This window comes from Pseudopipra pipra, chromosome 3 (assembly GCF_036250125.1).
Source record: "Pseudopipra pipra isolate bDixPip1 chromosome 3, bDixPip1.hap1, whole genome shotgun sequence".
Taxonomy (NCBI): Eukaryota; Metazoa; Chordata; class Aves; order Passeriformes; family Pipridae; genus Pseudopipra; species Pseudopipra pipra.
This window is the reverse complement of record NC_087551.1, coordinates 94,344,209-94,356,774: the sequence shown is the minus strand read 5'-3', so window position 1 is coordinate 94,356,774 and position 12,566 is coordinate 94,344,209. Positions and strand designations below refer to the sequence as shown.

The 12,566-nt window shown below is 37.0% G+C and overlaps 1 protein-coding gene across 2 annotated transcripts in view; it reads right to left on the bottom strand.

Moving 5' to 3' along the window:
* The window catches only part of CSMD1 (CUB and Sushi multiple domains 1), a 1,077,872-nt gene that overhangs the window by 421,237 nt on the left and 644,069 nt on the right, over nucleotides 1-12,566 (bottom strand). The gene's annotated exons all lie outside the window — the stretch shown is intronic.

Genomic DNA, 12,566 nt, shown 5'->3' with positions numbered 1-12,566 from the left:
CTATCACTTTTTTTCTAAGGATGTTAAGCAATTAGACAAATAACACTGTATGTACTCATTTCAGTGATGGAATGTGTTTCATTGATACTCTCAAGTGGTAAAAATTGCCCTTGCTGGGTTTTGCTGATATTTGGATAAACCTTTAAATTAAAGCTTTTTCTGCCAGTTCTAAAATGTATCTTGATTTAGAGCTAAGGTAAATGTTTACATCCATAGTATATCTTGACAAGCAAGGTGACTTACCTACATTTTTAACACATATTTTCCTTACATTGACCATATTACTTTGTACTTCCGGTGGATCATTAAGTAAAAGCCTCTGACTTTTTTGTTTTGTTAGGCTATTCTTAAGTGGCAAAACTATTTCCATTTGAAACACAAATTTTTGTCCCAGTAATAAAGGTAGTGGGGAATAACACAATTTTCTAGTAATATAATCCCAACTGTGTTTGGGTTTTTTACCTGTTGGTCTGGTCACAGCAATTTAAGATACTGGTTGCAAACAGTAAAACTTATTGTTCCCCCATAAATACTATTTGGTAACTATTGGAAAATAACAGTAAACAGGAAGGACCATGCAACCCCCATACTTAATAGGAATTGGCATTTAGGTATCCACCTTCATAAAACTTGTCTCCCTTCTTTGAAATTATAATATAATGAAATACAATTTCTGGGCTATACCAACAGTAGAATGTAACAAAAAGTACCTATGACATTTTGACAGAATATGTTGAATGCATCTTATTAGGAAAAAAAAATCAGCCTAACAATGAAGAATTGAAAAAAACCCCAGAACTTCCCCAAACTGATGTAAAACTTTTCCATTCTATTCTATTAAGCAGCTATATTTTACTTTAAAATATTGTTATTATGTAAAGAAAGAAACTACATATTTTGCAGAGGTTCTGGATTTACTACTTGGTAGCTTGTTAATCAGGAGTAATATGTGTTGGTTTACTAGAAAAAATATCTCCCAAATGTCATAGAAGGCAAAATAAACAGTAGGGCAAGTATTTGCTCAAATAATACATATTAATTCCAAAACAAAAAGACACGCCCCCCCAAAAAAACAACTTAGTTCTGCATAGGCTGTTGATGACTGGCCTCAATAGCCTGTTAATACGTGGCCTCATAGAGTATCAGGCAGTAAATGCATTCTATTTTTGTTTATATAATTCTACTGAATTATATGTCTGTTGTATTTGCAAATAAAGACAAACAAACAAACAAACAAACAAACCCCAACAGCCATAGAAAAGCTAAAATGCCAGAGACAATTGGGGAAAAAAAAGCTTCCTAAGAGATGCTTTCAAAAGAAATACCACGGACATTCTGATTCTAGATTCTAGACATAATTAAAACAGTATTAATTTCAGGCAGTCTATTGCTCATTCCAATAGAAAAATATTTGCCATATTGGTTCTCTTGAGTGAGTAGTGGGGTGGGAGAGAGAAAACCTCTTTCAACAAATTGTAATCAGAGTGCAGGCACACAATAGCTGTTTTTAATAATGTATATTTTGGAAGCCAGGTGAATGTCTATTTATTTTTAAATTTGAGCACAGAATCTATTCAATTTCCTTACTGTTTAATGATGTAACTGTCGTGAACTAGATTCTTGTCTCAGTAACACTATTCAGCTACGCCACTTCCACTAGGAGGTAAGTTGCTTCTGTGTTCTCTTTCAATAGTAAATGTTTATTTTCAATTTATCCATATGTAGTCCTGTTCCTTCAGTCAACCAGTCTTGGTCTGTGCTAAATAAGCATGGAGTTTCATAAGCATTATTGCCTGAATCAAGCCTGCTCCCAAGCTCCTTTAGGGATATTTTAGGGTTCCCAGTGAAAGTAACAATGTTTTGCTTATCTCTTTCTAATAACCAGATGTCTTCTGGCAAGAAAAAAAGTACTAGCAACAATGAACACTGTGACATAGGTATTTTAACTGTGGCTAAGAGGCAAAACCTTTAAGGCTACCACACCGAATAGCTTAGCTAGATAGAAAGCCTACTATTTTTAATTGTTGATATGATGAGTAATTTACTATTCTATCAAGCTTTCCTGTATTTTGAAACTGCTCTGCGAGGTTCATTGCTTACACTACACATACTACATGCAGAGAACTTACTTTACTAATACAAGTAAACACAATTCTTTCTAAGAGAAGATACAGAATTCTAAAAATAATATTTACATTGCAGAAGAGCCAGACATTTATTATTAAAAAAAAGAGAAAGATTTCATTGTGTATAGATGGTGTTTATCATAATATATGCAAGAGTTTTTTCTTTAGTGCACATACATGGGACCGTTACCTCTTGACTCGAGAAAAATAAATTCAGATATATTTTTTGAAGAATCAGGATACAAAGGATCTTTTGTATAGAGTTATCCTTCATTCTGAATCAGGCTACATCGACTGCAATCTCAAGAATTTTAAGTTTGTGTGTCACTGGTTCACTTGCAGTGCAAAGTTTAACTGTATTAAAGCATTCCTACAGTGTCTCATAAAAATAATAGTTTTTCAAAGGAGTCCTTAGTTTCTTAACTCTTATAAAATGTCAATAAATTGGATTAAGTAACATCTACAGAACATTTTAAAAGTGTCATGTTGCTGCCATTGGTTCCTTTTCACTGCTGAAATTTTTAAGTTAGATATTCCATTGCCCTTCTGTGCATGTCTTCTTCACCAAATACCTCATTTTCATCAATGTAGTTTCACATATTTTGTTACTTCTTCACAGCAGGAAAAAACATATGAACTATGTATTCTTCTCTCCTTCCTGCAATCTTGAACATTTCATTCTAATTTCTTGCAATTAAATCAGGTTCAGATTCTAGATTAGCCAACAATAGCAGCCTCAAATCGTTTGCAGTTATGCAAACAGAGTGCTAAGTTTACAGAAAGCTTCAACAGACAGGTCAGCAAAGGAGACAAGGAAACAGTGGGACAGCCCATTAAAGTTAATTAGCTTGTTAAAGTAATTACTTTACATATTGGGCACAATACTATCATGAACTTGTTCTGATTTACTTTACATTTATTCCTTCCCTGGGAAATTTTTTCTTCACTTGTGAAAAGCTCCACCATCCACCCCCATGGAGAGAAGAAAGCATCCCTAATTCCTTCCGAAGACAAAATGTGTTATTTTAAATTTTCTTTTCCCTTAAAGATTGAAGTCACTTTTGACACATAGAACTTCCATGTGGGACATTAGGCTGTGGTTCAGCTCAGGCCTGTAGAAATCTGCTTGTCTCATGAAAAAGGTTTCACTGCAATCAGTAGCATTCCAGTATCTGTCTTCTGCGGAGTAAAGATGGTATTGCTACTGCAGCAGAAATTGTGACCAAAATGCATGTCGTGGTTTGGACCTTGTTTTCCCCCAGAGGCCAAGAGAAGTGGTAGACCCCAAGGGGTGGAAACCCTTGGAAGTTTTGAAGTTCTGCCCAATGGGCGCTCCTGCAGAAATGTAAACATATCACAACCAGACCGGAAGAGAAGAGTTGTAGTTTTGGTTGTTGTAGGAGAGGTGGCCATGTTGTAGGGCCCCGAGGTAGGGGCTCTGAGCCCCTTGGGGCCTCTGGCCCCCTCCCAGCCCCGGTTGGGGGGCTGCAGGGACCTGGAACAGTATAAAGCTGGGCTAGGTGCCTGTAGTTATGCCGGGAGAATGTTTTCTCCATGGGCGCAGAACAGCAGCAGGCACTGACCAGAGAAACGGTGGCAGAGAGCCAGAGATAAGAACCTGAACTGGAGAAGCAGCAGAAACAACATGCAGCACCAGAGAGAAGGACTCCTGGAAGACAGAGCCGGGAGAAAGAGAGCCAGCAGCTGAGAGACAGAGTTTGGGGTAAGAGACTGATACCAGATTCCCCAAAACTCCCTTGAGACCCCTCTTGGAGAAGAGGAACATGGACTCCTATTTTAGAGGAGCCTTGGAGTACAGCAGCACTAGAGAGAGAGAGGAGCTGAGAAGCTCAAGAGACGTCCCGGAGCTGGACCGGGACGGCCAGATGGAATGCGGGGGGAATTGACCTTGGCTTCCCCCCCCTTGCACTGCTGCCATGGTGGCAGCCTGAGAGGCAGAGCACAGAGGCCCTGCAAGCAAGGAGCTGAGTCTCCTGAAGATACCAGACAGTCACGAAGACCCCCCTGTGTCTTCGTGATATGACGTGGTGATACGACCTTGTCTGGGGTTATGAAGCCCACGGAAGACCCCTCGGTTGTGAGGCGATGGGGCCGGGGGAGTTTGATACCTCCCTCGTTGAGTGCTGGCAGAAAGCCAGCTATCAGCTGCTGCATGTGGAGAAGAGAGACAGAACCTGCTGCATTAGAAGATCCTGCTGCTTAAGGACTGGAAGGGATCTGTCCTTCTTTCCCTCCTGGACTTTTATTTGGAGGGGAGAAGAGATCTGATCCACTGTAAATACATATGTCATGGTAGAGATAGTTTGTGATCGTGTGTATAATGTGATGTTATATTTATTTGTACAGTCATTGTAATATATTCCCTTTCCCCCACTTTGAGTCTGGTGTGTTTTGTCTGGAAAAGCCCATCTCACATTAGGTTGAGATGTGGGAGGGGGGAATGGAACTAGGGAATTGGATTTGGGGACTATCTCAAACCATGACATAAATGGTTGTTGTGGTTTGGACCTTGTTTTCCCCCAGAGGCCAAGAGAAGTGGTAGACCCCAAGGGGTGGAAACCCTTGGAAGTTTTGAAGTTCTGCCCAATGGGCGCTCCTGCAGAAATGTAAACATATCACAACCAGACCGGAAGAGAAGAGTTGTAGTTTTGGTTGTAGAAGTGGTGGCCATGTTGTGAGCCACGAGGTAGGGGCTCTGTGCCCCTTGGGGCCTCTGGCCCCCTCCCAGCCTCTGGCTGGGGGCTGCAGGGACCTGGAACAGCATAAAGCTGGGCTAGGTGCCTGTAGTTATGCCGGGAGAATGTTTTCTCCATGGGCGCAGAACAGCAGCAGGCACTGACCAGAGAAACAGTGGCAGAGAGCCAGAGATAAGAACCTGAACTGGAGAAGCAGCAGAAACAACATGCAGCACCAGAGAGAAGGACTCCTGGAAGACAGAGCCGGGAGAAAGAGAGCCAGCAGCTGAGAGACAGAGTTTGGGGTAAGACTGATACCAGATTCCCCAAAACTCCCTTGAGACCCCTCTTGGAGAAGAGGGACATGGACTCCTATTTAGGAGAAGAGTTTTAGACATGCAGCACCGGAGAGAGAGAGGAGCTGAGAAGCTCAAGAGACGTCCCGGGTGCTGGACCGGGATGGCCAGATGGAATGCAGGGGGAGTTGACCTTGGCTCCCCCCCCTTGCACTGCTGCCATGGTGGCAGCCTGAGAGACAGAGCACGGAGCTCTGCAAACGGGAACTTGAATCCCCTGAGGAAGGGACTTTCACGAAGATGCCCCGGCATTTCGTGATATGCCTGTGGTGATGCGAGTCTTGTCCCTGCTGGCAGTCCACAGGTGAGGCCTTCGCTTGGACCGAAGGAGAGCCGAGGGGCTTGGAGACCCCCTTGTGTATGTTGAAGAGAGATCCAGCTACAACAACCCAGTTACTGCTGCATGGAGGACAGAAGAGGAGCTGCTGCTTAAGGACTGGAAGGGATCTGTCCTTCTTTCCCTCCTGGACTTTTATTTGGAGGGGAGAAGAGATCTGGTCCATTGTAAATACTATATGTCATGGTAGAGATAGTTGTGATCATGTGTATAATGTGATATGGTATTTATTTGTACAGTCATTGTAATATATTCCCTTTCCCCCACTTTGAGTCTGGTGTGTTTTGTCTGGAAAAACCCATCTCACATTAGGTTGAGATGTGGGAGGGGGGATGGAACTAGGGAATTGGATTTGGGGACTATCTCAAAAAATGACATAAATGACATTTTGCGGTCTATAGTGTATACGACAGATAGAAAGCCATAGTTGAGAAGTAATGGCAACACAAGAAGTGTTTCAATATGGCTTTTAAGAGTCCTAAAAGAAAGTTAGGAAGGCATTAAAAAACTTCAGCCAACAACAACAAAAAATCCCATAAAGACACTCAGGGCACTTCAAAGTGGGAAAGACAAATCTCGTGCAGTTCTTAAGATTCTTTCTGCTTTGTGTGAAGGAATGCAACTTGATCTGACTGATCTTGTGATCCAGGTGGGGGGAAAGTTTTAAGTTTAAGTGGAAAGATTTGATTAGAAGGTACGCAACAGATCAAAATCTGCAAAAGCCCAAAAATATAAAGACACTTTTCCAGAACCTTACCGTAGCAGATACAATGACAAAAGCTACAGAAGGGGTGAAAGTACACAAGAAAGAAAATCTCAAAATCCCCTGAGATGTGAATATTTTTAACCAGGAGCTGCTAAAAAACCAATTTAAAATAAAATGTGTATAAAATATTCAGGAACACAAGACAGTTACCACAGAGATGTCAGCATTAATGATAACTTTTGAAACAGCAACAAAAAATTATTTTTCATTAAGAGTAAGCTACTTTAAGATAGACTTTAACACTTGCAATAGCAATTACACATACCAATAGACAACTATGACAATGAAATTAAAGATCAGTTCAAAAAGTACAGGAAGCTGTAAACTAAAAGGCTAAACTTCTGGAGCTCTATGCTGAAAACACATCTAAACCCACAGATATTTTCTGTTGACAGAATGTATCTTTGACAAATACAGAACCACAAAGGGCCTTCAAAACAGTGAAAAAATAGCAAAGATTGATGATTTATACATTAGGAACAATTGATAGGTTGTACTTCTCTCACAATTGGAGTTACCTTCTGCAATATCATCATTAGTTAAAGGAATAAAGGACTAGGATTAGGCTACATTTTACTTACTGAAAAGATTTTTGCTAAAAGAATAATTACCTTGAAGGAAATCTTAATGGTAGCATTCATTCACCATAGATTTTCATTAAAGAATTTGTCAGGTTTCATCAGTATTCAGTGCAGGGTATTTCAAAATATTATGAGATTAGAAAATGAGATGACACTGAAACCTGGCATGCCAAAATAAAAGCAGCTAGGTTTCAATCATTCAACATAATCACCATTGCCAAACATTTTCCTAACTCCTTTTGCCTCTTCTTTATCATGGATATCCCTTTAGAGAGGTAGATAAAATGTCAACTTTTCTAACATGACATAACAAAAAGAAATCACAAGACTTTCCCACTTCTAAAAACAAATAGTTCATGAAAGAAACCTCACAATTCTAATCAGACCTTTAGAAATTCTCAGTAGGTAAAATAGCGCAAGGAGAAATAGCTTTGTATATCTTGACAGTCAGCAAGACTAAAGGGAACTACCACAAATACAGAAGACATCAGCTACTGAATTTGACTGCCTAAACAAGATTTGGTTATGAAGAACAATATGCAATTTAAAAAACAAACTATGGCTTCAGCTATAATAATTATAGTCTTAACATGTGTAGGTGAAAGCTGGAAAACTAATGAGTCAGGACAGTTTGACAGCAAAAGCTGCATGAAAATGCTAGGTTGAAAGGAATTAATTTGTAAACAGATTTATTTATTCAGAGAAGTCTACAGCTCCTAATCAGTGAAGTTTTTTAAGAAAAGAAGGTTGAAATATCTAGGGCATGAGCTAGTGATGGCTCCAAATTCTTTATTCATTAGATATGTCAGTACATTGCAACAAGAACCAGCAGCCAACTGAGGGAAAGTATTATGTCAAACAGTGCTTGTGCCTGTGCTGGATGGACTACTGAAATTCAACAAGAGCTCAGTGTGTCCTGAGTAACATCTAAAGGTAGATGAAGGGTTTATTCTTTCCTCCAGTTAAGTTTTCAGAATGCCAAAATGAAGTGCTGACGCACTGCTCAAATACTTGATATTTTAGTTTTTCAGTGATTTTCTTCACAGTAAAGTTTCAAGTTTCTGCTAAAGGTGATGATGGTATCTTAACTTCAGCAAAGACAGTAATAGAACTGTATTAGTAAACTGAAACTCCAGTCACCTGACACTGCTGTATCAACATGCTATCTTGCTACAAGAACAATTGTCTTCCACACCACTGAATGTTTACTTCTCTACTGTTATATGGTTGTCTGAATTTATTTTTTTTTTCTGTCTGAGCATCTCTTTTCTGAAAAAATTAACTATGGATTAATTAAACATAATGCAAGTTAGCACTTTATCTAATTCATTGCAATGCTAAAACTCATGAGTAATGTTAAATGTCAATTTTAGAATTAACTGAGTCAGATTTTTACAGATATTTCTTTCTGGAAACAACTATATTCTAATTTTAAGTAAGGTCAAACACTTCAGACTTTATTCTACAGTAGAATATCATTTCAGTGGTTCATTAGACTAAAGCTTGTGAAAGATTATAATGCTACAAGAGGCCTTATGAAGTTTAATTAGCTTCTTTAAGTATGTTTTACAAAACACTGATGACACACTAGTAAAGTGTGGATTTGTTATCTTTCACGATAATAAATTAAATCCCAAAGCTGTTACCACACTACTAGTCTCTTAACTTAATTTCTGTAGCAATATTAAATTACAGCAGTAATGAACACTCACAAAATGCCATTATCAACTTCACAAATCCTAAAATGCCTTTAACAATTCAATGAGATTGAATTTACACTGGACCATTTCCCAAGTTCTAAGGATAATGCTAAAGCACCTTACCTATTATCAACCAACTATTTCAGATGACAAGTGGAAGAATGCAGAATTGTGATATATGTGCATGGTGCTTTACACATAAACCAGATTTAATTCTTTTTGGTGATGTCCTTACAGGCAGATCAATCTAAAACAAAGTAGTTCAATCAATTGGTCATTGTGTTTTTCCATGGAACAATTTCCCCAATAAATAGAGTTTGAATTGGATATTTGCAGACTGTGCAAAAGGCTCTAGTAACTTAAAAAATATAGTGAAGATTATGAAGATGCTTGCATTGCAAATAATGGGCAACATTGGAATATCAGCTCCTACACCTGAAAAAAAGAAGACTGAGATTTTTTCAAAATGTTTATGATTACTTCAAAAAAGCAGTGCTCATTAATTAGTTTCTCAGTGTGTGGCATCACAAAATCATTTGCTATCTCAAACCTTTTATCTTATTATAATTTGCAGTAGATGAATTGAGATATTATGTGTAATAAAAATAAGCATTACAAAATAAATGCATTTGATTATGAAAACTTATCACTATGATTAGGTTTTTGCATTTCCTCCAATTACTCAGTTCCCCAAATTGAGAACTGGGTAATTGCCCCTCTTTGCACACATGTAAAGGCAAAGGTTGATGAAGAAAGGGGTGCAAGTTCTAAGCTGCCTTGATGTTCCTTACCTGTAAGCAGTCTATGCTGCGTTGTTGTGTGTATGTATGTACGTAGCTGTGACACTATTAGGTTTAGATGTGCATGACTGTTTACTATTTTCATTTTAACATTTGCTTATATGATTTAATTTTGGACAAAAGGTCCAAATCCTAAATGATGTGATGAGAAGCTGTACAAACAGTAATTTCATTTTTTTCCCCATGAAATTTTCAAATCAGCTTTGTAAACGTAATAAATAGTACAGAAGGTTTACACAGTTTGCAAACGATAAGCCAGGCAAGGAAATTGTATGAAATTCATAATCTCATTAGCATAGCTGAGAGTTTCATTTAATAACTTCTACAGATAATGTGATATAACATTTTTAAATTTCCACATGTAGTTAAACGAATATTATCTTGAAAAAATAAAAAATATTAATTATTTTCAATATACTCATGGCTTCTTAGGAAAAATCAGTAGAATGATACAGTTCAGTTTCCTGTTTTGGTATGTTTATTGTGAAATAAAGCCTTCAGTAATACGAATCTGATGATTCGAGCAAATATATATTATCATAATAATGACATTTTGCTGTTTACAGGATCAACTATTATTCAAAATTATTCAAAAACATGACTAGCTATCACAATCTAAAAGCACTGAATGAACCATATGCTTAAAAATATGATTATTTTATTTTTCTTCACTTCTTTAAAAATATATTTAAATACAATATACATGTTTATATAAAAAGTTTCTTGCTGCAGAAGTGTCCCTGAATAAACAGCACACATTCTGTGACAGAATCACACTCTGCAAATGTTCATAATAAGCAGATTGAGAAAGCTTCCAAGCTCCACAACTAAAAAAGGCAAACTAGGTTGTGGTTTGTTTGATCCAAATGTAGTGGAAAATTAAGGGTGGATCTTAATCCTTGTGCTAAATCTATTTTAGGAATTTAAGTATGATAACCTGCTAGAAAGAAATTCTAGGCTCCATCAGAAATCTCCGTTCTCCTACATATCCTTCCTTTTTTTTTTTTTAATGCTGAGACATAATATAAAATATTCCATTTTTTCATGTAAATTCGGTGTCTACAAAATTATGTCGTAGGTGCTAAATTATGATACACTGAGAGATGAAATCCTGTTCTTTTTTTTTTTTACATTTCCGGAAACAACAATCTTGTGTTCGTGATTTTAATTGTGTACCCTCATACTGATTGCAAGCTTGATGCCGTATTCAGGTTCCCAAACTTAATAGGAGGAAACATTTTAGCTCTCTAATAATCAGAATTCAAGCTTGCTTCTTTTCTGTGTTAAAAATTTAGAATTTTAAAAGAATGAGTAGAGCTGTACATGTAATTTACTGTTTATTTCTCTTTTATCTGTGTCTTATGCATTTAAAAAGCAAATAAACAAAGGTAAAGGAAAAGTAATTTTTGAAAGGCAGACATTTATGGTGAATACATACAATCTGTCAAAAAAAATCTAAAGAATTCAGTGGTACTTTCAAAACGATTTAACTAAATGACTACATTAGTACAATGACAATCTGTGCATTCTCTGTATAGAAAGGAATACAATGTTATATTTGTTATTTATTTTATCATGTTGTAATAAAAATTTTTCTGCATATACAGGAATAAATTTGTATTTATAGAACCTGAAATTACAATGTTCCAACTCAGATTTGCAACGTCAGAGAATACACACACTTGTGTCCTGTCAATAAGTTACCACTGCACCTAGATTCTCCTCATGTGTGATAAACAACTAAACCAAACAGAGCATTATTCTTGTTTCACTGGTGTTAGTAGGGACCACTTGAATACACTCAGATCTAGTATAATTTTACAAGGTAACTCTTGCTGTAATTTGTTATATCCATTTCTGTTATAATGATTCAAATGTTAAAAGTATAAGGTTTAGTCAAATAAATGAAAAGGGATGAAATGTTATTCAATGAAAAGGAGAAAAAGAAGATAAACAAATATTTGTATGATGCTGTTATTAGGTTTGGAAGAAGCCAAATAGAAACACTTAGATGTTGTGATCTGATCTTTAGAGATGACAAAAAAGAAATAAGAACAACTGCTAAGATTTAAATGGATAGTTTCTGAGAAGTAGGACTACAAAAGCTGTAAATTCGTCACAGGTAATTTAATGTCTGGGTATGGTTTTCTCATGTTGTTCAGTTAGTTAGGGAAGAAAGCAGAACTGTGATTCAAAATAGAAGCATTGGAATAAAGCAAATACATACTTCAACAAAGAAGATGACATGACGACCTGGAGATATCATATATGAGCAAAACAAAGTAGTTTTAGATGTGAAACTGTCTATAATAAGTGAACATGTCAAAATTGTAAGCGTCCTCAAGTAATGGACAGGACTTGCTCCCTCAGCAAAAAAATAGAAATAGAAAAACTATTCAACTGCTTAAAAACAGAAAGTTTTCTGAAGATGAGTTAAAAATTCACCTGACAATTTGCCAAAATAAGATTAATATTTCAAAAAGTTTATTTAATATATTCCAGATGTTTATAATTTTTAATAGAAAAAATGTTAATAAAATGTATTTTGAAATTGGTAGAATTTACTTTATATAGAAGTGTAATTCACATATTTTCTAGGTAGAATCTCCAGGTCTTCTCCTTACAGAAATGAATTTTTTTTAATGAAAAATTACTTAACCTGTCACTCAGCAGTCTGTTGTCTACCAGATAAACTCAAACCCTAGAATTTGTGGGCTGATTCACACTGTCAAAGAAGAGGAATACGAGTCTCATTTCTCTCTGGAAAGAAAGGAAATTAAGTCACCTGTATCTTGGAAGAGTAGCCAAACTGAGTTGATAATGAGCAAAGAGGAAAAGAACAGAAAGAGCTGGAGCGTTCAGAAGAGGGCTCCAGTTCATAATGGGAAAAGGGAGAGCCATTGGCTGTACTGAGCAGCCAGTTCACAGGCTGAAGCTGTTTGAAAGGCTTCTTCTTCCACAGTGTCTCCCACTCACTAGTTCATAGTGGCTCCTAACTCAGCATGTGGCTCTTGTGCTTTCCATCTGGAGCAACCTCTCATCTCAGAAATGGCAATCCTTCCTGGAAAGTGTTCAATGCAATGCATGCTGCCACTGTAGTAGCAGCAGATAGTTTGTTAAACTGAATTTGCAAGGTCAAAGTGAGATGATCTATAGCAACCTAGTGGCCAGCAGAGTTTATACTATGAGCTTTTTTTAACTGGT